A 26,345-nucleotide genomic window follows, 5' to 3' on the forward strand; every position below is an offset into this window, starting at 1 on the left:
TCGTAGGAACTTTTTTGTACCTACGCTGGTAGATCACGTGTTAGGGGGAATGGTTAGCGAGGCTGTTCTGGGAAAGGAGATATTTGCCAGAGGTTAGACATGTCCATTTATGAGGGTGGGCTCTCATCACCTATAAATGTGTAGAGGGGGTGTTGTTATACATGATGCCCTTGAGCGGCCTTATAATTGAGGTGGTCGCGTGCACAGTGATGCCCCTGCCAATCGCATAACCAGCCATGTTTTTGACTCGCATGACCCTTCACCCTTCAGCACAGTGGTCTCTATTGGCACTTTGGCAACCAGCTCTTCATCATGGGAAAACATTTTTTGCGATTGAGAAGGATTTTGTCTGTGCGGGTGCACCTCAACAGGCGTGTAGGAGGCATATGCCTGGGAAATGGATGTCTCCGAGTGGCCTTACAATTGAGGTGGCTACGTGCGTGGTGCATCTCGTACAGACTTGAGGCTTCTTTCCGAGTAGTGGCGACAGCGAGTTCGAGGGTAAAGGGTTTCGTACGGGATGTTCTTCCCAGGTGCCTATGAACCGAGGCTCCCTATTCGGCCCTCTCCAGTCGACGATGGGACACTTTCCTCTTGTGCGAAATCTTTGAGCGTTGTGAGTCCTGCATGTGCTGTGAACGTCATTCTTGTTGCTTGTGCAACAGATTATGTTTGGATGCATGACGGAGCGAATGCAAATTTTGGTTTCCCATCATGGTGGGCATCCCTTGGCTGTAGCAGGTCTTGGGGGTCCCCTTGTTGTTAGAAGCTACCTGGTCGATCCTGCCAGTAGTCATATGCTTGTCTCAAAGATTAAGCCATGCATTTCTAATTATGAACTATTTCAGACTGTGAAACTGCGGATGGCTCATTAAATCAGTTATAGTTTCTTTGATGGTACTTTGCTACTCGAATAACCGTAGTAATTCTAGAGCTAATACGTGCACCAAATCCTGACTCTCGAAAGGGATGCATTTATTAGATAAAAGGCCGGCACAGGCTCGCTCGCTATTTCGGTGATTCATGATAACTCGACGGATTGCACGGCCTTTGTGCTTGCGACGCTTCATTCAAATTTCTGCCCTATCAACTTTCAATGGTAGGATAGAGGCCTACCATGGTGGTGACGGGTGACGAAGAATTAGGGTTTGATTTTGGAGAGGGAGCCTGAGAAACGGCAACCACATCCAAGGAAGGCAGCAGGTGTGCAAATTACCCAATCCTGACATGGGGAGGTAGTGACAATAAATAACAATACTGGGCTCATCGAGTCTGGTAATTGGAATGAGTACAATCTAAATCCCTTAACAAGGATCCATTGGAGGGCAATTATGGTGCCAGCAGCCACAGTAATTCTAGCTAAAATAGTGTATATTTAAGTTGTGTTAGTTAAAAAGCTCGTAGTTGGACCTTGGGTCATCACGGTCGGTCCGCCTTCTGGGTGTGCACTGGCCCTCACGTCCCTTCTACCGGCGGCGTGTTCCTGGAATTAATTGGCTCGGTCACAGTTTTGGCACCGTTACTTTGAAAAAATTAGAGTGCTCAAAGCAAGCCTACACTCTGAATAAATTAGCATGGAATAACGCGATAGGAGTTTGGTCCTGTTCTGTTGGCGTTCGGGACCAGAGTAATGATTAATAGGGACTGTCAGGGGCATTCGTATTTCATTGTCAGAGGTGAAATTCTTTGATTTATGGAAGACGAACCACTGTGAAAGCATTTGCCAAGGATTTTTTCATTAATCAAGAACAAAAGTTGGGGGCTCGAAGACGATCAGATACCGTCCTAGTCTCAACCATAAACGATGCCGACTAGGGATCGGCAGATGTTGCTCTAAGGACTCCGCCAGCACCTTTTGAGAAATCAGAGTCTTTGGGTTCTGAGGGGAGTATGGTCGCAAGGCTGAAACTTAAAGGAATTGACGGAAGGGCACCACCAGGAGTCATGTGCGTGATCCAAAGGCGGTCAAATCTTTTTTTGGGTTAACGCCCAAAGTTTTCAACCCAAATTGTGTCGGCAACCCCGACTCGTATCGCCTCAAGCCTTAATTGCCTCCAATTTTTTTTCAGGACTCATGTCACCGTGCTTGACTTGGTGCCCCAAGTAATGTACGTGATCCAAAAGCAGTTAACTTCTTCCTTCTTTGGTTAACACCCAAAGATTTCAACCCGAATCGTGTTAGCAACCCCAACTCAAATCGCCTCGAGCCTTAATCGCCTGAAATTTTTTTGAACCACTCATGTCACTGTGCTTGACTTGATTCTATGCGCCCCAAGTCATGTACGTGATCCAAAAGTGATTAACTCTTTTTCTGGCTAATGGCCAAAGTTTTCGAATCGACTCAGCAACCCCGACTCGAATTGCCTCGAGCCTTAACCGCCTCCATTTTTTTTTCGCTCGACTCATGTAATCGCACTCGCCTTGTCCAAATTTTTCGCACAACTCATGTCACCATGTTCGACTTGATTCTAAGTGCCCCGAGCCCTGTACATGATCCAAAAGCGGTTAACTTTTTCTTTTTGGTTAACGCCCAAAGTTTTCAACCCGACCCGCCTCGGCAACCTCGACTCTAAGCGCCTCGAGCCTTAATGGCCTCCAATGTTTTTGCACGACTCATGCCACCGTCAACTTTTTGCTCGAATCATGTCACCTAGGCCACCTCGATGCTACGTGACCCGAGCCCTGTGCGCGATCCAAAATCAGGTAACATTTTTTTTTGAACTCCCAAAATTTCATTCTTTTTTGCCTTACAAGGCCTATCATGATCTCTTTTTATAAAGAAAATTCTCAAATCAGATCGTTTCAGCTACCCTACCTCAAATCTGGCTAGCTAGGTGTAACGACTTGAGTCAGCTCGGCAATACATGAACTGAAACTTGTGCGTGATCCAAAAGCTGGTAACTTGTTTTTTTTTTTTTTGTAATGCCCAAAATTTAGCGCTTTTCACTGTACAGGGCCTTCCATGATTTTTTTTGTTTTTTTTTTTCCCCTCGTCGACCCACTCTGGCGACCCAGTCGGGTCGCCCGAGGCTGTGGCGACGGAGATGGGTTGACCTAGTCGGGTGACCCAAGTTGGGTCGACCTAGGCGTGTGATCTTGGCTGGGGATAGGAAGTCGATTCTATAAGTTTCCTTGCCAATTTTGCTAGCCAGGTCGGCTCACCAAGTCATCTAACCATGTGGTCTTTTCCAAATCAAGAGTTGACTCTTTAAGTCCACTCACAGCTCGTCAAGTTGGCTCACCAAGATGACTTACCGTCTTGCCTCACCAGGTTGCCCCACCAGGTCACCTCTTCTTTAAGACCGCTCACCATGTCGGCTCCCCAAGTCAGCTCACCGAGTCGACTATTTAGGTTGACTCACCAAGTCAACCCCTTAAGTTTGCTCACCAAGTCAGCTCCCTAAGTCAGCTCACCAAGTCGAATCACCTAGTCATTTTACCACCTTGCCCCAGCAGGTGTGCTCACCAAGTTTCCCCACCGAGTTGCTTCTCTAAGCCCACTCACCATGTCAGCTCACCAAGTCAGTTGTTCAAGTACGTTGCTAAGTCAACTCTTTAAGTTTGCTCACCAGGTCAGCCCGTCCAAGTCACCTCTTTAAGTTCGTTCGCCAGGTCGACCCACCCAAGTCGCATAAGCGGGCTAACTCGTCGAGTCACCTCACGAAGTTGACTCTTTAAGTGCGCTCACCAAGTTAGCTCAACAAGTTGACTCACCATCTTGCCTCGACAAGTTGGCTTGCCGAGTTACCCCACCAAGTTGTCGCCTCTTTAAGCCCGCTCATTGTGTCAGCTCGTCAGGTCGGCTCACCAAGTTGACTAATCAAGTAGGCCCACCAAGTTGCCTCAAGGATAGCTCCTCACCATGAGTCGCCTCACCATGTTGACTCAATGAGTCACCTCACCATGTTGACTCTTTGAGCCCGCTCGCCAGGTCGCCTCACCAAGTCGACTCGAGTACATTGCCAAGTTGACTCTTTAAGTTTGCTCGCCAGGTCGACTCGCCAAGTCAGCTCACCATGTCATCTCAACGAACCAACTCATCGAGTCACCTCACCATGTTGGCTCTCTAATACCACTCGCCAAGTTGCCCCACCAACTCGCCCCGTTAGGCCCACTCTAACCAAGTCGATTCTTCAAGTGCGTTCATCAAGTTGCCCCACCAAGTACTCTCACCAAGTTGACTCTTTAAGTCCTTTCATCGAGTCACCCCACCAAGTACTCTCACCAAGTCAACTCTTTAGGTCCATTCATAGAGTCAACCCAACAAGTCGACCCTTTAAGTGCGTTCATCAAGTCACCCCACCAAGTCGACTCTTTAAGTTCATTCATCAAGTCACCCTACCAGGTCAGCCCACAAATTACTCTCACCAATTTGACTCTTTAAGTTTGTTCATCAAGTTGCCCTGCCAGGTTGACCCACTAAGTGGACTCTTTAAGTTCGTTCATGAAGTCACTCTGCCAAGTCAGCCCACCAGGTCGACTCTTTAAGTTTGTTTATCAAGTCACCCCGGCAGGTCAGCCCACCAACTACTCTCACCAAGTCAACTCTTTAAGTTTGCTCACCAAGTCACCCCGCCAGGTCGGCCCACCAAGTACTCTCACCAGGTCGACTCTTTAGGTTTTTTCATCAGGTCACCCCATCGAGTACTCTCACCAAGTCGACTCTTTAAGTTCGTTCATCAAGTCACCCTGCCAGGTCAGCCCACCAAGTACTCTCACCAAGTCGACCCTTTAAGTTCGATCATCAACTCACCCCGCTAGGTCGGCCCACCAAGTACTCTCACAAAGTTGACTCTTTAGGTTCATTCATCAATTCACCCCGCCAGCTCGGCCCACCAAGTTCTCTCACCAGGTCGACTCTTTAAGTTTGTTCATCAAGTCACCTCGCTAGTTCGACCCACCAAGTACTCTCACAAAGTCGACTCTCTAAGTTCGTTCATCAAGTCACCCTGCCAGGTTAGCCCACCAAGTACTCTCACCAAGTCACCCTGCTAGTTCGACCCACCAAGTGGACTCTTTAAGTTTGTTCATCAAGTCACCCAGCCAAGTCAGCCCACCAAGTTGACTCTTTAAGTCTGTTCATCAAGTCACGTGACTAGGTCAGCCCACCGAGCACTCTCACCGAGTCGCCTCTTTAAGTTTGTTCATCAAGTCACCCGGCCAGGTCGGCCCACCAAGTCACCAAGTACTCTCACCAAGTTGACTCTCTAAGTTCGTTCATCAAGTCACCCTGCCAGGTCGGCCGACCAAGTTGAATCTTTAAGTCCGTTCATCAAGTCACCCCACCAAGTACTCTAACCAAGTCGATTCTTCAAGTGCGTTCATCAAGTCACCCAACCAAGTACTCTCACCAAGTCACCCCACCAGGTCGGCCCACCAAGTACTCTCACCAGGTTGACTCTTTAGGTTTGTTCATCAGGTCACCCCACTGAGTACTCTCACCAAGTCGACTCTTTAAGTTCGTTCATCAAGTCGCCCCGCCAGGTCGGCCCACCAAGTACTCTCACCAAGTCGACCCTTTAAGTTCAGTCATCAACTCACCCCGCCAGGTCGGCCCACCAAGTACTCTCACAAAGTTGACTCTTTAGGTTCGTTCATCAATTCACCCCGCTAGCTTGGCCCACCAAGTTCTCTCACCAGGTTGACTCTTTAAGTTCATTCATCAAGTCACCCCACCAGTTCAACCCACCAAGTACTCTCACAAAGTCGACTCTCTAAGTTCGTTCATCAAGTCACCTTACCAGGTCAGCCCACCAAGTTGACTCTTTAAGTCCGTTCATCAAGTCACGTGACTAGGTCAGCCCACCAAGCACTCTCACCGAGTCGACTCTTTAAGTTTGTTCATCAAGTCACCCGGCCAGGTCGGCCCACCAAGTCACCAAGTACTCTCACCAAGTTGACTCTCTAAGTTCGTTCATCAAGTCACCCCGCCAGGTCGGCCCACCAAGTCGAATCTTTAAGTCCGTTCATCAAGTCACCCCACCAAGTACTCTAACCAAGTCAATTCTTCAAGTGCGTTCATCAAGTCACCCAACCAAGTACTCTCACCAAGTTGACTCTTTAACTATGTTCATCAAGTCAACCCACCAAGCACTCTCACCACGTCAACTCTTTAGGTCCGTTCATAAAGTCACCCCACCAAGTCGACCCTTCAAGTGCGTTCATCAAGTCACCCCACCAAGTACTCTCACCAATTCGACTCTTTAAGTCTTTTCATCAAGTCACCACACCAAGTACTCTCACCAAGTCAACTCTTTAGGACCGTTCATCAAGTCACCTCGCCAAGTCGACCCTTGAAGTCCATTCATCAAGTCACCCCACCAAGTACTCCCACCAAGTCGACTCTTTAAGTCAGTTCACGAAGTCACCCAACCAGGTCGACCCACCAAGTACTCTCACCAAGTCGACTCTCTACGTCTGTTCATCAGGTCCCCCCACCGAGTACTCTCACCAAGTCAACTCTTTAGGTCCGTTCATCAAGTCACCCCGCAAAGTCGACCCTTTAAGTTTGTTCATCAAGTCACCCCACCAAGTCGACTCTTTAAGTCCTTTCATCAAGTCACCCCGCCAAGCCGACTCTTTAAGTTCGTTCATCAAGTCACCAGAACAACTACTCTCACCAAGTTGACTCTATAAGTCCGTTCATCAAGTCTGCGCACCAAGTACTCCCACCAAGTTGACTCTTTAAGTTCGTTCATCAGTTCACCCCGCCATGTACTCTCACCAAGTCAACTCTTTAGGTCCATTCATCAAGTCACCCTGCCAAGTCGACCCTTCAAGTCCGTTCATCAAGTCACCCCACCAAGTACTCTCACCAAGTTGACCCTTTAAGTCCTTTCATCAAGTCGCCCCACCAAGTCGACTCTTCAAGTCCGTTCATCAAGTCACCAGAACAAGTACTCTAACCAAGTTGACACTTTAAGTTCGTCCATAAAGTCACCCCACCAGGTCGGCCCACCAAGTACTCCCACCAAGCCGACTCTTTAAGTTCGTTCATCAGTTCACCCCGCCATGTACTCTCACCAAGTTGACTCTTTAAGTCTGCTCATCAAGTCGAGCCACCAGGTACTCTCACCAAGTCGACTCTTTGAATCCGTTCATCAAGTCGCCCCACCAAGTACTCTAACCAAGTCAATTCTTCAAGTGCGTTCATCAAGTCGCCCGACCAAGTACTCTCACCAAGTTAACTCTTTAAGTCCTTTCATCGAGTCACCCCACCAAGTACTCTCACCAAGTCAACTCTTTAGGTCCGTTCATAGAGTTACCCCACCAAGTTGACCCTTCAAGTGCGTTCATCAAGTCACCCCACCAAGTCGACTCTTTAAGTTCATTCATCAAGTCACCTCGCCAGGTCAGCCCACAAATTACTCTCACCAAGTTGACTCTTTAAGTTTGTTCATCAAGTCGCCCCACCAGGGTAGCCAACCAAGTGGACTCTTTAAGTTCATTCATGAAGTCACTCTGCCATGTCGGCCCACCAGGTCGACTCTTTAAGTTCGTTCATCAAGTCACCCCGCCAGGTCAGCCCACCAACTACTCTCACCAAGTCGACTCTTTAAGTTTGCTCACCAAGTCACCCCGCCAGGTCGGCCCACCAAGTACTCTCACCAGGTTGACTCTTTAGGTTTGTTCATCAGGTCACCCAACTGAGTACTCTCACCAAGTCAACTCTTTATGTTCGTTCATCAAGTCACCCCGCCAGGTCGGCCGACCAAGTACTCTCACCAAGTCGACCCTTTAAGTTCAGTCATCAACTCACCCCGCCAAGTCAGCCCACCAAGTACTCTCACAAAGTCGACTCTTTAGGTTCGTTCATCAATTCACCTTGCCAGCTCGGCCCACCAAGTTCTCTCACCAGGTTGACTCTTTAAGTTTGTTCATCAAGTCACCCTTCCAGTTCGACCCACCAAGTACTCTCACAAAGTCAACTCTCTAAGTTCGTTCATCAAGTCACCCTGCCAGGTCAGCCCACCAAGTACTCTCACCAAGTCACCCCGCTAGTTTGACCCACCAAGTCAACTCTTTAAGTTCATTCATCAAATCACCCGGCCAAGTCGGCCCACCAAGTCAACTCTTTAAGTCCGTTCATCAAGTCACGTGACCAGGTCAGCCCACCAAGCACTGTCACCGAGTCAACTATTTACGTTTGTTCATCAAGTCACCCGGCCAGGTCGGCCCACCAAGTCACCAAGTACTCTCACCAAGTCGACTCTCTAAGTTCGTTCATCAAGTCACCTCGCTAGGTTGGCCCACTAAGTCAAATCTTTAAGTCCGTTCATCAAGCTACCGTCCCGATCTGGCCGAGCCATTCTGGCCGAGCCATGCTAGCCAAGCCGATCTGGGTGAGCCATTCTGGCCGAGCTGATCTAGGCGAGCCATTTTGGGCGAGCCAATCTGGGTGAGCCATTCTGGCTGAGCCATGCTGGCCAAGCCGATCTGGCCGGGCCATGCTAACCGAGCCGATCTGGGTGAGCCGTTCTGGCCGAGCCATGCTGGCCGAGCTGATCTGGGCAAGCCGATCTGGGGGAGCCATTCTGGCTGAGCCATAATGGCCGAGCTAATTTGGGCGAGCTTTTCTGGCCAAACCATGCTGGCCGAGCCATTCTGGCTGAGCCATGCTAGCCGAGCCGATCTGGGTGAGCCGTTCTGGCCGAGCCGATCTGGCCGAGCTCCAAAAATGGTGTCGTGGATGGCTGTTTGGTCACATTTTTCACTGAATTGGATATTTAAAGGAGTTGTCCATGCTATCGTAGATTTCTAATGCAGAGCGAGCCTCGCACTAATAGCTTATATAGGAGAGGTTGTTGCCACGAGCCTCTCCCATGCCCCTTTCATTGATTCAACATTGGTGTCTAGGCGGATCGGATTGTTAGGTTTTCAAACGGTGTATGCAGATTTTGAATGAATAAAAGGGGCATGAAGTGATCTCAGTGCTTTTCCTCGGCTCTCCTTTAGATTATGTTTTTCGATGACTCAATTTTTGAAAAATTGAGGTAGTGGTTGCCGATCCATGGTGTGTCTTTTTGGTGATTTTAAAACTTGATCTAAACGTGAGCCCTTGTCTAGCACTTCGGCGTTGCTTGGTATAATGGCAATTTTCTATGGGTTCTCGGCGCTCGACCAATTTGTCATGGTGTACTTATCGTGGCTACATGGGACCTTTAATATCGAAAGCTCTCGGCGAAAAATGGTGGCCAAGCCATGCTGGCCGACCCGATCTAGCTTAGCCATCTTCGTCGACCCGATATGGCTTAGCCATTTTCATCGACCCGATCTGGCTCTTCTTTCTCACTCCATCAGCATAAATTCAGGAGTTGTTCGATAGCGATTGTCGTTCCAATGTGTCATTGCGGTGATCTGGAGAGCGATGCTAAGTGCGGGAGCTTGCATCTAGCATTTGGGGATGTTTGTGCAAGCGAGCAGGGGAGCTTCTCTTATCGAAACCTCTCCGTGGCCTTTGAATATAGACCCAGTGCCGACGATATTGATGGATACGAGCCTTGGATTATAAATTTGTTCAGCTAACATTGGTTTTTGTGAGAGAAGGGTACAAAAGCACTTCCCGATGGCTACGAGAGAGCTCCCTAAGATCGCCTCTGTACCAACTTGATCGGCACAACATTGGGAATGGTTCGACAGTGGTTGTCATTCCAATGTGTCATCGGGATGTCTTGGAACATAGCCTTTCAAGGGTGAGCTCGCGTCTAGCACTTGGATTGTGCTTCGTCACAAGTGAATGGGGAGATCTCTTTGTGAATGGCGGCATGGCGATTGCAAGAGAAAATTGACTAAGTAGTCGGAGCATTGGCCTCGGGCCATTGTGACGGCCTTGCAATTTCTCTATAATTGCAACCTATGTTTGCGCAGTAGCAGAGTTTGCATGTAAGATTGGCCTTTGGTCTTGACGGTTCCAAGTACTCTCACCAAGTCACCAAGTCACCATGCTGGCCGACTTGATCTGGCTGAGCTGATTTGTGCGAGCTATGCTGGCTGAGCCAAGCTGGCCAAGCCAATCTGGGCGAGCCATGCTGGCCGAGCCGATCTAGGCGAGCCATTCTGGTCGACCCGATCTAGCCAAGCTCCAAAAACTGTGTCATGGATGGCTGTTTGGTCACATTTTTCATTGAATTGGATTTTTAAGGGAGTTGTCTGTACTATCACAGATTTCTAATGCAGAGCGAGCCTCGCACTAATAGCTTATATAGGAGAGGTTGTTTCCATGAGCCTCTCCCATGCCCCTTTCATTGATTCAACATTGGTGTCTAGGCGGATCAGATTGTTCGGTTTTCAAACGGTGTATGCTGATGTTGAATGAATGAAAGGGGCATGAAGCAATTTCAGTGCTTTTCCTCGGCTCTCCTTTAGATCATGTTTTTTGATGACTCAATTTTGGAAAAGGTGAGGCAGTGGTTGCCGATCCATGGCATGTCTTTTTGGTGATTTTAAAACTTGATCTAAATGTGAGCCCTTGTCTAGCACTCCGGCATTGCTTGGTATAATGGCAATTTGCTATGGGTGCTCGGTGCTCTAGCAATTTTGTCATGGCGTACTTATTGCGGCTACATGGGATCTTTAATATTGAAAGCTCTCAGCAAAAAATTGTGGCCGAGCCATCCTGGCCGACGCGATCTGGCTTAGCCATTTTCGTCGACCCGATCTGGCTCTTCTTTCTCACTCCATTGGCACAAATTTGGGAGTTGTTTGACAGCGGTTGTCATTCCAATGTGTCATTGCGGTGATCTGGAGAGCAATGCTAAGGGCAGGAGCTTGCGTCTCGCATTTGGGGATGTTTGTGCAAGCGAGCAGGGGAGCTTCTCTTATCGGAACCTCTCAGTGGCCTTTGAATATAGACCCAGTGTCGACGATATCGATTGATACGAGCCTTGGATTCTAAAATTGTTCAGCTAACATTGGTTTTTGTGAGAGATGGGTACGAAAGCACTTCCCGATCGATACATGAGAGCTCCCTAAGATCGCCTCTGTGCCAACTTGATTGGCACAACATTGGGAATGGTTCGACAGCGGTTGTTGTTCCAATGTGTCATCGGAATGTCTTGGAATGTGACCTTCCAAGGGCAAGATTGCATCTAGCACTTGGATTATTTGTCATCACAAGTGAATGGGGAGATCTCTCTGTGAATGGCAGCATGGTGATTGCAAGAGAAAATTGACTTAGTAGTCAGAGCATTGGCCTTGGGCCATTGTGACGGCTTTGCAATTTCTCTATAATTGCAACCTATGTTTGCGCAGTAGCAGAGTTTGCATGTAAGATTGGCCTTTGTTCTTGACAGTTCCAGGAGATAACCTCCAGAACTTTTGGATTGTGCCCCTTCAAGGTGAAATTCATCGAGTTGATCGAATGAGCTCGATGACCATTTCCATCCCTTGGCTCAATGAACTCACATCTCCTAACCGATGACAATCTTTTGCTCCTCTGCCGACCTCATAAAAAATTGGGTCATGAAATGGCAGTATGGTAGGAATTTTAAAGGATTTGGTTTTTTGAGGTAGTTGTCAGTGTGTTAACTAATTTCTAATGCAGAGCGAGCCTCACACTAATAGCTTATATAGGAGACGTGGTTGCCGTGAGCCTCTCCCATGCCCCTCTCATTGATTCAATGTCGGTGTCAAGGCAGATCGATATGTCGGATTTTAAAATGGTGGACGCCGACGTTGAATCAATTAGAGAGGCATGAAGCCCACCCTGGATGTGCTATTCCTCGACTCTCCTTTAGATCATGTTTTCTTTTCACTCAGCTAGCGCAATTTTGGAAAAAGGTTTGGCAGCGGTTGCCAACCCTCACCACGTCTACTTGGTGATTTTAAAACTCGATCTAAAATGGGAGCCCTCGTCTAGCACCTCTGTCCGGTGTTGCTCGGGTATTGCATAAATTTATGCCATCTGTGCGAATCCCCCAATGAATGCCTATGCTTGGACCCTCTCTTAGATCACCTTCTTCAATCACTCGACCGATGCAATTATAGAAGAGACTTGGCAGAGGTTGCCATTCTACAGCGCGTCTGTTCAGCGATTTCGAAGTTGATCTAATGGTGAGCCCTTGTCTCTAGCCATGAGGTGGGTGCTTGGCGCTCTAGGAAAATTTTTTGCGTGCCTATCGTGGCTACAACAGGAGAGGTGGTTGCCGCGAGCCTCTCCCGTGCCCCCCTCATTGATTCAACGCCGCTGTCAGGGCGGATGGATATGTCGGATTTTGAAACAGTGGACACAGACGTTGAATCAATTAGAGGGGCATGAAGCCCACCCTCGAGGGTGCTATTTCTCGACTCTCCTTTAGATCATGTTTTCTTGTCACTCAGCTGGTGCAATTTCAGAAAAAGGTTTGGAAGTGGTTGCTAGCCCTCATCGCGTCTACTTAGATCACCTTCTTTGATCACTCGACCGACGCAATTACGGAAGAGACTTGGCAGCGGTTGCCATTCTAAACCGCGTCTGTTCTGCGATTTCGAAGTTGATGTAATGGCGAGCCCTTGTCTATAGCCATGAGGTGGGTGCTTTGGCATTCTAGCAAAATTTTTTGTGTGCCTATCACAGCTACAATGGGGTATGTGGTTTCCACGAGCCTCTCTCATGCCCCCCTCATTGATTCAATGCCGCTGTTAGGGTGGATGGATATGTTAGATTTTGAAATGGTGGATGCCGGTGTTGAATCAATTAGAGGGGCATGAAACCCACCCTCGAGGGTGCTATTCCTATACTCTCCTTTAGATCATGTTTTCTTGTCACTCAACTGGCACAATTTTGGAAAAAGGTTTGGCAGCAGTTGCCAGAACTCACCGCCTCTACTTGGTGATTTTTAAACTCGATCTAAAATGGGAGCCGTCATCTAGCACCTCCGTCTGGTGTTGCTCGGTTATTGCATAAGTTTATTCCATTGGCATGAATCCCCCAATGAATTCCTACGCTTGGACCCTCTCTTAGATCACCTTCTTTGATCACTTGACCGACGCAATTACGGAAGAGACTTGGCAGCGGTTACCATTCTACACCGCGTCTGTTCTGCGATTTCAAAGTTGATCTAATGGCAAGCCCTTGTCTCTAGCCATGAGGTGGGTGCTTGGCGCTCTAGCAAAATTTTTTGTGAGCCTATCGTAGCTACAATGGGAGAGGTGGTTGCCACGAGCTTTTCCCGTGCCCCCCTCATTGATTCAACGCCGCTGTCAGGGTGGATGGATATGTCGAATTTTGAAATGGTGGATGCTGACGTTGAATCAATTAGAGGGGAATGAAGCCCACCCTCGAGGGTGCAAATTCTTGGACTCTTCTTTAGATTATATTTTCTTGTCACTCAGCTGGCGCAATTTCGGAAAAAGGTTTGGCAGTAGTTGCCAGCCCTCACCGCGTCTACTTGGCGATTTTGAAACTCGATCTAAAACGGGATCCCTCGTCTAGCACCTCCGTCCGATGTTGCTCGGGTATTGCATAAATTTTCACCATCGGCGTGAATCCCCCAATGAATGCCTATGCTTGGACTCTCTCTTAGATCACCTTCTTTGATCACACGACTGACGCAATTACAGAAGAGACTTGGCAGCAGTTGCCATTCTACACTGCGTCTGTTCTGCAATTTCGAAGTTGATCTAATGGCGAGCCCTTGTCTCTAGCCATGAGGTGGGTGCTTGGTGCTCTAGCAAAATTTTTTGCATGCCTATCACGTCTACAATGGGAGAGGTGGTTGCCGTGAGCCTCTCCTGTGCCCCCCTCATTGATTCAACGCCGCTGTCAGGGCGGATGGATATGTCAGATTTTGAAATGGTGGACGCTGACGTTGAATCAATTAGAGGGGCATGAAGCCCACCCTCGTGGGTGCTATACCTGGACTCTCCTTTAGATCATGTTTTCTTGTCACTCAGCTAGCACAATTTTGAAAAAAGGTTTGGCAGTAGTTGCCAGCCCTCACCGCATCTACTTGGTGATTTTGAAACTCGATCTAAAATGGGAGCCCTCATCTAGCACCTCCATCCGGTGTTGCTTGGGTATTGCATAAATTTATGCCATCAGCGCGAATCCCCCAATGAATGCCTATGCTTGGACCCTCTCTTAGATTGCCTTCTTCGATCACTCAACCGACGTAATTACGGAAGAGACTTGGCAGCGGTTGCTATTCTACACCGTGTCTGTTCTGCAATTTCGAAGTTGATCTAATGGTGAGCCCTTGTCTATAGCAATGAGGTGGGTTCTTGGCAGTCTAGCAAAATTTTTTGCATGCCTATCATGGCTACAATGGGAGAGGTGGTTGCCGCGAGCCTCTCCCATGCCCCCCTCATTGATTCAATGCCACTGTCAGGGTGAATGGATATGTTGGATTTTGAAACGGTGGACGCCGACGTTGAATCAATTAGAGGGGCATGAAGCCCACCCTCGAGGGTGCTATTCCTAGACTCTCCTTTAGATCATGTTTTCTTGTCACTCAGCTCGTGCAATTTTGGAGAAAGGTTTGGCAACGCTTGCCAGCTCTCACCGCGTCTACTTGGGGATTTTAAAACTTGATCTAAAACGGGGGCCCTCATCTAGCACCTCTGTCCGGTGTTGCTCGGGTATTGCATAAATTTATGCCATCGGCATGAATCCCCCCAGTGAATGCCTGCGCTTGGACCCTCCCTTAGATCACCTTCTTCGATCACTCGACTGACACAATTATGGAAGAGACTTGGCAGCGGTTGCCATTCTACATTGCGTCTATTCTGCGATTTCAAAGTTGATCTAATGGCGAGCCCTTGTCGATAGCCATGAGGTGGGTGCTTGGCGCTCTAGCAAAATTTTTTGCGTGCCTATTGCAGCTACAATGGAGGAGGTGGTTGCTGCGAGCCTCTCTAATGCCCCCCTCATTGATTCAATGCCGCTATCATGGCGGATGGATATAGCAGATTTTGAAACGGTGGATGCCGACGTTGAATCAATTAGAGGGGTGTGAAGCCCACCCTCGAGGGTGCTATTCCTGGACTCTCCTTTGGACCATGTTTTCTAGTCACTCAGCTAGGGTAATTTCGAAAAAAGGTTTGGCAACGGTTGCTAACCCTCACCACATCGTCTTGGTGATTTTAAAGCTCGATCTAAAATGGGAGCCCTCGTCTAGCGCCTCTGTGCCAACTTGATCGGCACAACATTGGGAAATGGTTCGACAGCGTTTATCATTCCAATGTGTCATCGGGGGATGCCTTGTAAAATGGCCTTTCAAGGGTGAGCTCACGTCTAGCACTTTGATTGTGTGTCGTGTCACAAGTGAATGGGCAGATCTCTCTATGAACAGTGGCATGGTGATTGCAAGAGAAAATTGACTTAGTCAGAGCATTGGCCTTGGGCCATTGTGACATGCGGACACTCGACCCTACAGCGATGTGCTAGACGGCCAAGCTATGGGTCCAGTGCCGTTGAGGTCGAGGGTCACATCGAATGCCCGTGATCGAAAGTGTGGATTCCCCGTGGGGCGAAGAAGAGACTCGGATGCAATCTAGATTAGGATCAGTGCCTTCGAACGACGTCTGCATTGGAGTGAGAGGTCTCTGCTTGGCTGCAGTTCAGAGGGGGTCCGAGCCTCCTCCCCCATTGAGATTTCACGATCCAATCGTGTGTGCGGTGCTGTGCCAGGGATCCGTCATTTTGACGGCGGCAAGTTAGGACTGCCGCAACCCCCTGTTGCCTTGCCCAGGTGTGTTGACTGGTCACTTGGAGCATTCTGTGTTTAGGATGGGTGCACTCGCATGATTTGCAGGGTAGGGGCCCCATCCGCTGACACGGCTCTCCCATGCGTTGCCTCCCACCTTTGTGAGGGGATGGGGCGGGGACACACCACAGCGTTCCTCATTGCAGCCATTGGGTGCTCGGGGTTTGGGATGTGTCAACACCCAACAACACACGGGTGCATCGCACACCTTAGAAATCCAAAGAATGAAGCACGAGCCAGCGCCTTGTGCGCTTGGGTCACCGAAAGGAAAAAACAAAACAAAATCATGACTCTAGGCAACGGATATCTCGGCTCTCACCATGATGAAGAATGTAGCAAAATGCGATACTTAGTGTGAATTGCAGAATCTCGTGAATCATCAAGTCTTTGAATGCAAGTTGCGCCCGAGGCCTCGGCCAAGGGCACATCTGCTTGGGCGTCGCACTACAAAATTTTGCCCTCCCCGGTCAGGAGCAGAGATGGCCATCCATGTCTGCAAGTGGCACACGGTCGGCTGAAATCAGCACGAGGTCCTTCGATCTGTTGCGACGAGCGGTGGCTCGCAAAGGCCGGCGTTAGTTTGCGCCGATCGAACAATTCCTTGCAAGGAACTTTATTCTGGGCTTAGCGGCCTGTCGCAGTGCGGGCATTGCTGCATCTCTACCGCATCCCCAAGTTAGGCGTGAGTACCCACTGAGTTTAAGCATATCAATAAGTGAAGGAAAAGAAACTTACCAGGATTCCCCTAGTAACGACGAGCGAACCGGGAAGAGCCCAGCATGAAAATCGACGGTCGCGCCTGTCAAATTGTAGTCTGTAGAAGCATCCTTAGAGATGGACTAGGCCCAAGTCCCCTAGAAGGGGGCGCTGAAGAGGGTGAGAGCCCCATCAGGTTCGGACCCTGTCGCACCATGAGGCGCTGTTGGTGAGTTAGGTTGTTTGGGAATGCAGCCCTAATTGGGTGGTAAATTCTGTCCAAGGCTAAATACGGGCAAGAGACTGATAGCAAACAAGTACTGTGAGGGAAAGATGAAAAGGACTTTGAAAAGAGAGTTAAAGAGTGCTTGAAATTGTTGGGAGAGAAGCAGATAGAGGCCGACAATGTGCCCCGGTCGGATGCAGAACGGTGTGAGCCGGTCTGTCGCTCGATTCGGGGGACGTGCCAGCGTGGGCTATCGTGGCAGCACAAGCGTGACCTTTTGGTCACACAAATACTTTCGTTGCGATGATCAAGGAGTGAAGCACGTGCCTTTACAAAGGGCTCTTGGGAACCTATGCGCTCGTGGCGCTAGCCAGCGGACTTTCCATTTGACCCATCTTGAAACACGGACCAAGGAGTCTAACATGTGTGCGAGTTGGCGGGTTGGGAAAACCCACGAGGCATAAGGAAGCTGACTGGCGAGATCCCCTCTCGAGGGGTATAGCGTTGACCGACCCTGATCTTCTGTGAAAGGTTCGAGTGCGAGCACACCTGTTGGGACCCAAAAGATGGCGAACTATGCCTGAGCAGGGCGAAGCCAGAGGAAACTCTGCTGGAGGCCTGTAGCGATACTGACGTGCAAATCGTTCGTCTAACTTGGGTATAGGGGTGAAAGACTAATCGAACTGTCTAGTAGTTGGTTTCCTTCGAAGTTTCCCTCAGGATAGCTGGAGCTCATGTGCGAGTTTTATCGGGTAAAACAAATGATTAGAGGCATCAGGGGCGTAATGCCCTCGACCTATTCTCAAAATTTAAATAGGTAAGTCAGCGTGGCCACTCTGTTGACCCGTGCCATGAAATCACGAGCTCCAAGTGGGCCATTTTTCATAAGCAGAACTGGCGATGTGGGATGAACTGAAAGCTGAGTTATGGTGCCAAATTGCGCGCTAATCCAGATCCCACAAAGGGTGCTGGTTGATTAAGACAACAGGACGGTGGTCATGGAAGTCGAAATCTGCTAAGGAGTGTGTAACAACTCACCTGTCGAATCAACTAGCCCCAAAAATGGATGGCACTGAAACGAGCAACCTATACTCAGCTGTCGGGGCAAGTGCCAGGCTCCGATGAGTAGGAGGACGTGGGGGTTGTTGTGAAACCTTGGGCGTGAGCCTGGGTGGACCGACCCCTGGTGCAGATCTTGGTAGTAGTAGCAAATATTCAAATGAGAACTTTGAAGACTGAAGTGGGGCAAGGTTCCATGTGAATAGCACTTGGACATGGGTTAGTCGATCCTAAGAGATGGGGAAACCCTGTTTCAAGGGCGCACTTTGCGCGATCATCGAAAGGGAATTGGGTTAATATTCCTGAACCGAGACGTGGCGGCAGACGGCAACGTTAGGAAATCTGGAGACGTCGACGGGGGCCCCGGGAAGAGTTATCTTTTCTTTTTAACAGCCTGCCCACCCTGAAATCGATTCAACCGGAGATAGGGTCCAGCGGCTAGAAGAGCACTGCACGTCCCGCGGTGTCCGGTACGCCTTCGGTGGCCTTTGAAAATCTAGAGGACCGAGTACTGTTCACGCTCAGTCATACTCATAACCACATTAGGTCTCCAAGGTGAACGGCCTCTGGTCAATAGAATAATGTAGGTAAGGGAAGTCGATAAAATGGATCCGTAACTTCGGGAAAAGGATTGGCTCTAAGGGCTGGGCCTAGGGGTCTACGTCCCGAACTCGTGGGCTATTGGTAGCCTACCCGAGCTGCTCCTGTGGCGAGGGCGGGCCGACGCATGCCGATCGGGCGACGGACGCAGGATGCCCCCTTCGGAGGGCTTTCCCTAGGCGGCGAATAGTCGACTCAGAACTGGTATGGACAAGGGGAATCTGACTATTTAATTAAAACAAAACATTGTGATGGTCCCTGCGGATACTGACGCAATGTGATTTCTACCCAGTGCTCTAAATGTCAAAGTGAAGAAATTCAACCAAGCACAGGTAAACGGCGAGAGTAACTATGACTCTCTTAAGGTATCCAAATGCCTCGTCATCTAATTAGTGACACGCATGAATGGATTAACAAGATTCCCACTATCCCTATCTACTATCTAAAAAAACCATAGCCAAGGGAACGGGCTTGGTGGAATCAGCGGGGAAAGAAGACCCTATTGAGCTTGACTCTAATCTGACTTTGTGAAATGACTTGAGAGGTGTAGAATAAGTGGGAGCTTTCGGGCGCAAGTGAAATACCACTACTTTTAACATTATTTTACTTATTCCATAAGGCAGAGATGAGGCAATGCCCCTATTTTTGGCCTTAAGGTGCATCTAGATGCGCCGATCCGAGCGGAAGACATTGTCAGGTGGGGAGTTTGGCTGGGGCGGCACATCTGTTAAAAGATAATGCAGGTGTCCTAAGATGAGCTCAACGAGAACAAAAATCTCGTGTGGAACAAAAGGGTAAAAGCTCATTTGATTTTGATTTTCAGTACGAATATAAATTGTTAAAGTGTGACCTATCGATCCTTTAGACTTTCAGAATTTGAAGGTAGAGGTGTCAGAAAATTTACCACAGGGATAACTGACTTGTGACAGCCAAGCGTTCATAGCGACATTGCTTTTTGATCCTTCAATGTCAACTCTTCCTATCATTGTGAAATAGAATTCACCAAGTGTTGGATTGTTCACCCACCAATAGGGAACATGAGCTGGGTTTAGACCGTCGTGAGACAGGTTAGTTTTACCCTACTGATGATCCGTGCCGCGATAGTAATTCAACTTAGTACGAGAGGAACCATTGATTCACACATTTGGTCATCGTGCTTGGTTGGAAAGCCAGTGGTGCAAAGCTACCATGTGTCGGATTATGACTGAATGCCTCTAAGTTAGAATCCACGCTAGATGCAGCGCATATCTCTCTCTAGCTACATCGCGACCCGCAGTAGGGGTGCTCTTGCACTCCCAGGGGTCCGTGTCATTGGCCATCTCCGATCGGTGCACTAGCCCGTTGGAGCAACCTTGGATATTAATTTCAAGCGGTCGGCGAGAAGAATCTTTTGCAGATGACTTAAATAAGCGATAGGGTATTGTAAGTGGCAGAGTGGCCTTGCTGCCACGATCCACTGAGATTCAGCCCTCTGTCGCCTCGATTCGTAAAACCTTTTTTGACTCTAAGGCGGGTGGGGTTTGTAATTTGCACGAGGGTGAGAAAATCTCCCAAGTGCAAAATTTTGGGTGGGGGTGGGGTTTGCAAGGTTTTTTCTTGCAAGCTCGTAACAATCTCTCAGGTGCCAAATTCTCGGCAGGTGGGGTTTGCAATTTGTGCGAGTGCGGGAAAAATCTTCCAAGTGCAAAATTTCGGGCAGGTGGGGTTTGCAATTTTTTGCGAGGGTGGGAAAACTCTCCCAGGTGCCAAATTTCGAGCGGGTGGGGTTTTGTGAAAATTTTTGCGAGGGCAAAGAAATCTCCCAAGTGCCAAATTCCCGGTGGGTGGGGTTTTTGCAATTTTTGCCAGGGCGAAAAAATCTCCCAAGTGCCACATTCCGAGCGGGTGGGGTTTTGCAAAAATTTCCACGAGGGCGAAAAGATCTCCCAAGTGCCAAATTTTTGGCGAGTGGGGTTTGCAATTTCTGCCAGGGCGAAAAAATCTCCCAAGTGCCAAATTCTGGGCGGGAGGGAGGGGTTTTGTAGAAATTTCTGCCAGGGCAGAAAAATCTCCTGAGTACCAAATTTCGGGTGAGTGGGGTTTTGTAAAATTTCCACGAGGGGGAAAAAAATCTCCCGAGTCCCAAATTCTGAGCTGGTGGGGTTTGCGATTTTCGGAAGGGCGAAAAAATCTCCCGAGTGCCGAATTCCCCACGGGTGGGGTTTTGTGATTTCCGCAAGTGGGAAAAAGTTTTCCAAGTGCAATTTCCATGTGGGTCAGGTTTGCAATTTCTGTGAGGGCGAAAAAATCTTCCAAGTTCAAATTCTGGGTAGGCAAGGTTTTGTAATTTCCAAGTGCCAAATTCCGAGCGGGTGGGGTTTGTAAATTCTGCGAGGGCGAAAAAAACTTCCAAGTCCAAATTTCGAGCGAGTGGGGTTTGTAAATTTTTGTGAGGGCAGAAAAACCTTCCGACTGCAAATTCCAGGCGGGTCCCCGAGTTTTGTAATTTTTGCGAGGGCAGACGACTAATGTACGTGATCCGAAATCGGTCAACTTATTTTTTTGGTTAACGCCCAAAGTATTGAACTCAAATCGAGTTGGCTACCCCAACTCGAATCACCTCCAAATTTTTTGCACAACCCATGTCACCGTGCTCGACTTGATTCTAAGTGCCCCGAGTCATGTACATGGTCCAAAAGAGGTCAACCTTTTTTTTTTTGGGGTTAATGCCAAAAGTTTTCAACTCGAACCGTGTCGGCAACCCCGACACGAATCGCCCCAACTACCTGAACCCCGACTCGAATCGCGTCGAGCCTTAACCGCCTCCAATTTTTTCGCACGACTCATGTCACCATGCTCAACATGATTCTAAGTGTGCCGAGTCATGTGCGTGATCCAAAGGCAGTCAACTCTTTTTTTGGGTTAACGCCCAAAGTTTTCAACCCAAATTGTGTCGGCAACCTCGACTCGTATCGCCTCGAACCTTAACCGCCTCCAGTTTTTTCGCAGGACTCATGTCACCGTGCTCGACTTGGTGCCCCGAGTCATGTACGTGATCCAAAAGCGGTTAACTTCTTCCTTCTTTGGTTAACACCCAAAGATTTCAACCTGAATCGTGTCAGCAACCCCAACTCAAATCGCCTCGAGCCTTAATCGCCTACAATTTTTTCGAACCACTCATGTCACCATGCTTGACTTGATTCTATGCGCCCCAAGTCATGTATGTGATCCAAAAGCGATTAACTCTTTTTCTGGCTAACGGCCAAAGTTTTCGAATCGACTCAGCTACCCTGACTCGAATTGCCTCAAGCCTTAACCGCCTCCATTTTTTTTTCGCTCGACTCATGTAATCACACTCGCCTTGATTCTGAGTGGCCCGAGTCACTTACATGATCCAAAATCGGGTAACTTTTTCTTTTTTCTTTTTTTTGTCAAGTCCCAAAGTTTTTAACTCGAATAGAGTTGGATGCCCCGACTCGAGTCATCTCCAAAATTTTTGCACGACTCATGTCACCGTGCTCGACTTGATTCTAAGTGCCCCGAGCTGTGTACATGATCCAAAAGCGGTTAACTTTTTCTTTTTGGTTAACGCCCAAAGTTTTCAACCTGACCCGCCTCGGCAACCTCGACTTGAAGTGCCTAGAGCCTTAATGACCTCCAATTTTTTTGCACGACTCATGCCACCATCAAATTTTTGCTCGAATCATGTCACCTAGGCCACCTCGATGCTACGTGACCCGAGCCCTGTGCGCGATCCAAAATCGGGTAACGTTTTTTTTTGAACTCCCAAAATTTCATTCTTTTTTGCCTTACAAGGCCTATCATGATCTCTTTTTATAAAGAAAATTCTCAAATCGGATCGTTTCGGCTACCCTACCTCAAATCTTGCTAGCTAGGTGTAACACCTCGAGTCAGCTTGGCAATACGTGAACTGAAACTTGTGCGTGATCCAAAAGCGGGTAACTTATTATTTTATTTTTTTGTAATGACCAAAATTTAGCACTTTTCGCTGTACAGGGCCTCCCATGATTTTTTTTGTTTTTCCCCTCGTCGACCCACTCTGGTGACCCAGTCAGGTCACCCGAGGCTAGGGCGATGGAGATGGGTTGACCTTGTCGGGTGACACAACTTGGGTCGACCTAGGTGTGCGATCTTGGCTGGGGACAGCAAGTCAATTCTATAAGTTTGCTTGCCAATTTTGCTAGCCAGGTTGGCTCACCAAGTCATCTAACCATGTGGTCTTTGCCAAATCAAGAATTGACTCTTTAAGTCCGCTCACAGCTCGTCAAGCCGGCTCACCAAGATGACTTACCATCTCACCTCACCAGGTTGCCCCACCAGGTCGCCTCTTCTTTAAGACTGCTCACCATGTTGGCTCCCCAAGTCAGCTCACCGAGTCGACTATTCAAGTTGCCTCGAGGATAGCTCCTCACCATGAGTCGCCTCACCATGTTGATTCAATGAGTCACCTCACCATGTTGACTCTTTGAGCCCGCTCGCCAGGTTGCCTCACCAAGTCGACTCGAGTACGTTGCCAAGTCGACTCTTTAAGTTCGCTCGCCAGGTCAACTCGCCAAGTCAGCTCACCATGTCATCTCAACGAACCAACTCACCGAGTCGCCTCACTGTGTTGGCTCTCTAATACCACTCACCAAGTCGCCCCACCAACTCGCCCTGTTAGGCCAACTCTAACCAAGTCAATTCTTCAAATGCATTCATCAAGTCGCCCCACCAAGTACTCTCACCAAGTTGACTCTTTAAGTCCTTTCATCGAGTCACCCCACCAAGTACTCTCACCAAGTCAACTCTTTAGGTCCATTCATAGAGTCACCCCACCAAGTCAACCCTTCAAGTGCATTCATCAAGTCACCCCACCAAGTCGACTCTTTAAGTTCATTCATCAAGTCACCCCGCTAGGTCAGCCCACAAATTACTCTCACCAAGTCGACTCTTTAAGTTCGTTCATCAAGTCGCCCTACCAAGTCGGCCCACCAAGTGGACTCTTTAAGTTCGTTCATGAAGTCACTCTACCAAGTCAGCCCACCAGGTCGACTCTTTAAGTTCGTTCATCAGGTCACCTCGCCAGGTCAGCCCACCAACTACTCTCACCAAGTCGACTCTTTAAGTTTGCTCACCAAGTCACCCCACCAGGTCGACCCACCAAGTACTCTCACCAGGTTGACTCTTTAGGTTTGTTCATTAGGTCACCCCATTGAGTACTCTCACCAAGTCAACTCTTTAAGTTTGTTCATCAAGTCGCCCTGCCAGGTTGGCCCACCAAGTACTCTCACCAAGTCGACCCTTTAAGTTCGGTCATCAAATCACCCCACCAGGTCGGCCCACCAAGTACTCTCACAAAGTCGACTCTTTAGGTTCATTCATCAATTCACCCTGCCAGCTCGGCCCACCAATTTCTCTCACCAGGTTGACTCTTTAAGTTCGTTCATCAAGTCACCCCGCTAGTTCGACCCACCAAGTACTCTCAAAAAGTCGACTCTCTAAGTTTGTTCATCAAGTCACCCTGCTAGGTCAGCCCACCAATTACTCTCACCAAGTCACCCCGCTAGCTTGACCCACCAAGTTGACTCTTTAAGTTTATTCATCAAGTCACCCGGCTAAGTCGGCCCACCAAGTCTACTCTTTAAGTCCATTCATCAAGTCACGTGACTAGGTCAGCCCACCGAGCACTCTCACCGAGTCGACTCTTTAAGTTTGTTCATCAAGTCACCCAGTGAGGTCGGCCCACCAAGTCACCAAGTACTCTCACCAAGTCGACTCTCTAAGTTCGTTCATCAAGTCACCCCGCCAGGTCGGCCCACCAAGTCAAATGTTTAAGTCCGTTCATCAAGTCACCCCACCAAGTACTCTAACCAAGTTGATTCTTCAAGTGTGTTCATCAAGTCACTCGACCAAGTACTCTCACCAAGTAAACTCTTTAGGTTCGTTCATAGAGTCACCCCACCAAGTTGACCCTTCAAGTGCGTTCATCAAGTCACCCCACCAAGTCGACTCTTTAAGTTCATTCATCAAGTCACCCTGCCAGGTCAGCCCAAAAATTACTCTCACCAAGTCAACTCTTTAAGTTCGTTCATCAAGTCGCTCAGCAAGGTTGGCCCACCAAGTGGACTCTTTAAGTTCGTTCATGAAGTCACTCTGCCAAGTCAGCCCACCAGGTTGACTCTTTAAGTTCGTTCATCAAGTAACCCCGCCAGGTCAACCCACCAACTACTCTCGCCAAGTCGACTCTTTAAGTTTGCTCACCAAGTCACCCCGCCAGGTCGGCCCACCAAGTACTCTCACCAGGTCGACTCTTTAGGTTTGTTCATCAGGTCACCCCACCGAGTACTCTCACCAAGTTGACTCTTTAAGTTTGTTCATCAAGTCACCCCGCCAGGTCGGCCCACCAAGTACTCTCACTAAGTCGACCCTTTAAGTTCAGTCATCAACTCACCTCTCTAGGTCGGCCCACCAAGTACTCTCACAAAGTTGACTCTTTAGGTTCATTCATCAATTCACCGCAATAGCTCGGCCCACCAAGTTCTCTCACCAGGTCAACTCTTTAAGTTGATTCATCAGGTCACCCCGCCAGTTCGACCCACCAAGTACTCTCACAAAGTTGACTCTCTAAGTTCGTTCATCAAGTCACCCTGCCAGGTCACCCCGCTAGTTTGACCCACCAAGTTGACTCTTTAAGTTCGTTCATCAAGTCACCCAACCAATTCGGACCACCAAGTTGACTCTTTAAGTCCGTTCATCAAGTCATGTGACCAGGTCAGCCCATCGAGCACTCTCACCGAGTCGACTCTTTAAGTTTGTTCATCAAGTCACCCGGCCAGGTCGGCCCACCAAGTCACCAAGTACTCTCACCAAGTCGACTCTCTGAGTTTGTTCATCAAGTCACCCTGCCAGGTCAGCCCACCAAGTTGAATCTTTAAGTCCGTTCATCAAGTCACCCCACCAAGTACTCTAACCAAGTCGATTCTTCAAGTGCGTTCATCAAGTCACCCGACCAAGTACTCTCACCAAGTCGAGTCTTTAACTATGCTCATCAAGTCAACCCACCAAGCACTCTCACCACGTCAACTCTTTAGGTCCGTTCATAAAGTCACCCCACCAAGTCGACCCTTCAAGTGCATTCATCAAGTCACCCCACCAAGTACTCTGACCAATTCGACTCTTTAAGTCTTTTCATCAAGTCACCACACCAAGTACTCTCACAAAGTCAACTCTTTAGGACCGTTCATCAAGTCACCTCGCCAAGTCGACCCTTGAAGTTCGTTCATCGAGTCACCCCACCAAGTACTCCCACCAAGTCGACTCTTTAAATCAGTTCACGAAGTCACCCAACCAGGTCGGCCCACCAAGTACTCTCACCAAGTCGACTCTCTAAGTCTGTTCATCAGGTCACCCCATCGAGTACTCTCACCAAGTGAACTCTTTAGGTCTGTTCATCAAGTCACCCCACAAAGTCGACCCTTTAAGTTCATTCATCAAGTCACCCCACCAAGTCGACTCTTTAAGTCCTTTCATCAAGTCACCCCACCAAGCCGACTCTTTAAGTTCGTTCATCAAGTCACCAGAACAACTACTCTCACCAAGTCGACTTTATAAGTCCATTCATCAAGTCAGCCCACCAAGTACTCCCACCAAGTCGACTCTTTAAGTCCGTTCATCAGTTCACCCTACCAAGTACTCTCACGAAGTCAACTCTTTAGGTCCATTCATCAAGTCACCCCGCCAAGTCGACCCTTCAAGTCCGTTCATCAAGTCGCCCCACCAAGTACTCTCACCAAGTCGACCCTTTAAGTCCTTTCATCAAGTCACCCCACCAAGTCGACTCTTCAAGTCTGTTCATCAAGTCACCAGAACAAGTACTCTAACCAAGTCGACTCTTTAAGTCCATCCATAAAGTCACCCCACCAGGTCGGCCCACCAAGTACTCCCACCAAGCCGACTCTTTAAGTTCGTTCATCAGTTCACCCCGCCAAGTACTCTCACCAAGTTGACTCTTTAAGTTTTCTCATCAAGTCAAGCCACCGGGTACTCTCACCAAGTCAACTCTTTGAGTTCATTCATCAAGTTGCCCCACCAAATACTCTAAC

At 48.7% G+C, this 26,345-nt stretch overlaps 2 non-coding genes and 1 pseudogene across 2 annotated transcripts; all 3 read left to right on the top strand.

The window, feature by feature from the left end:
• Window positions 1–773: 773 nt before the first annotated feature.
• LOC149579005 (18S ribosomal RNA) lies at window positions 774–1,882 on the top strand (annotated as a pseudogene).
• Window positions 1,883–15,971: 14,089 nt separating this feature from the next.
• Window positions 15,972–16,125, top strand: LOC149579006 (5.8S ribosomal RNA). The gene has a single exon (XR_016358002.1). It is a non-coding gene; the product is annotated as a 5.8S ribosomal RNA (ribosomal RNA).
• A 224-nt stretch (window positions 16,126–16,349) lies between these two features.
• LOC149579007 (25S ribosomal RNA) lies at window positions 16,350–19,752 on the top strand. The gene has a single exon (XR_016357883.1). It is a non-coding gene; the product is annotated as a 25S ribosomal RNA (ribosomal RNA).
• The last annotated feature ends 6,593 nt before the right edge of the window (window positions 19,753–26,345 follow it).

Source organism: Cupressus sempervirens, chromosome 1 (assembly GCF_028749045.1).
Source record: "Cupressus sempervirens isolate cs-2001-9-10 chromosome 1, ASM2874904v1, whole genome shotgun sequence".
Lineage (NCBI taxonomy): Eukaryota > Viridiplantae > Streptophyta > Pinopsida > Cupressales > Cupressaceae > Cupressus > Cupressus sempervirens.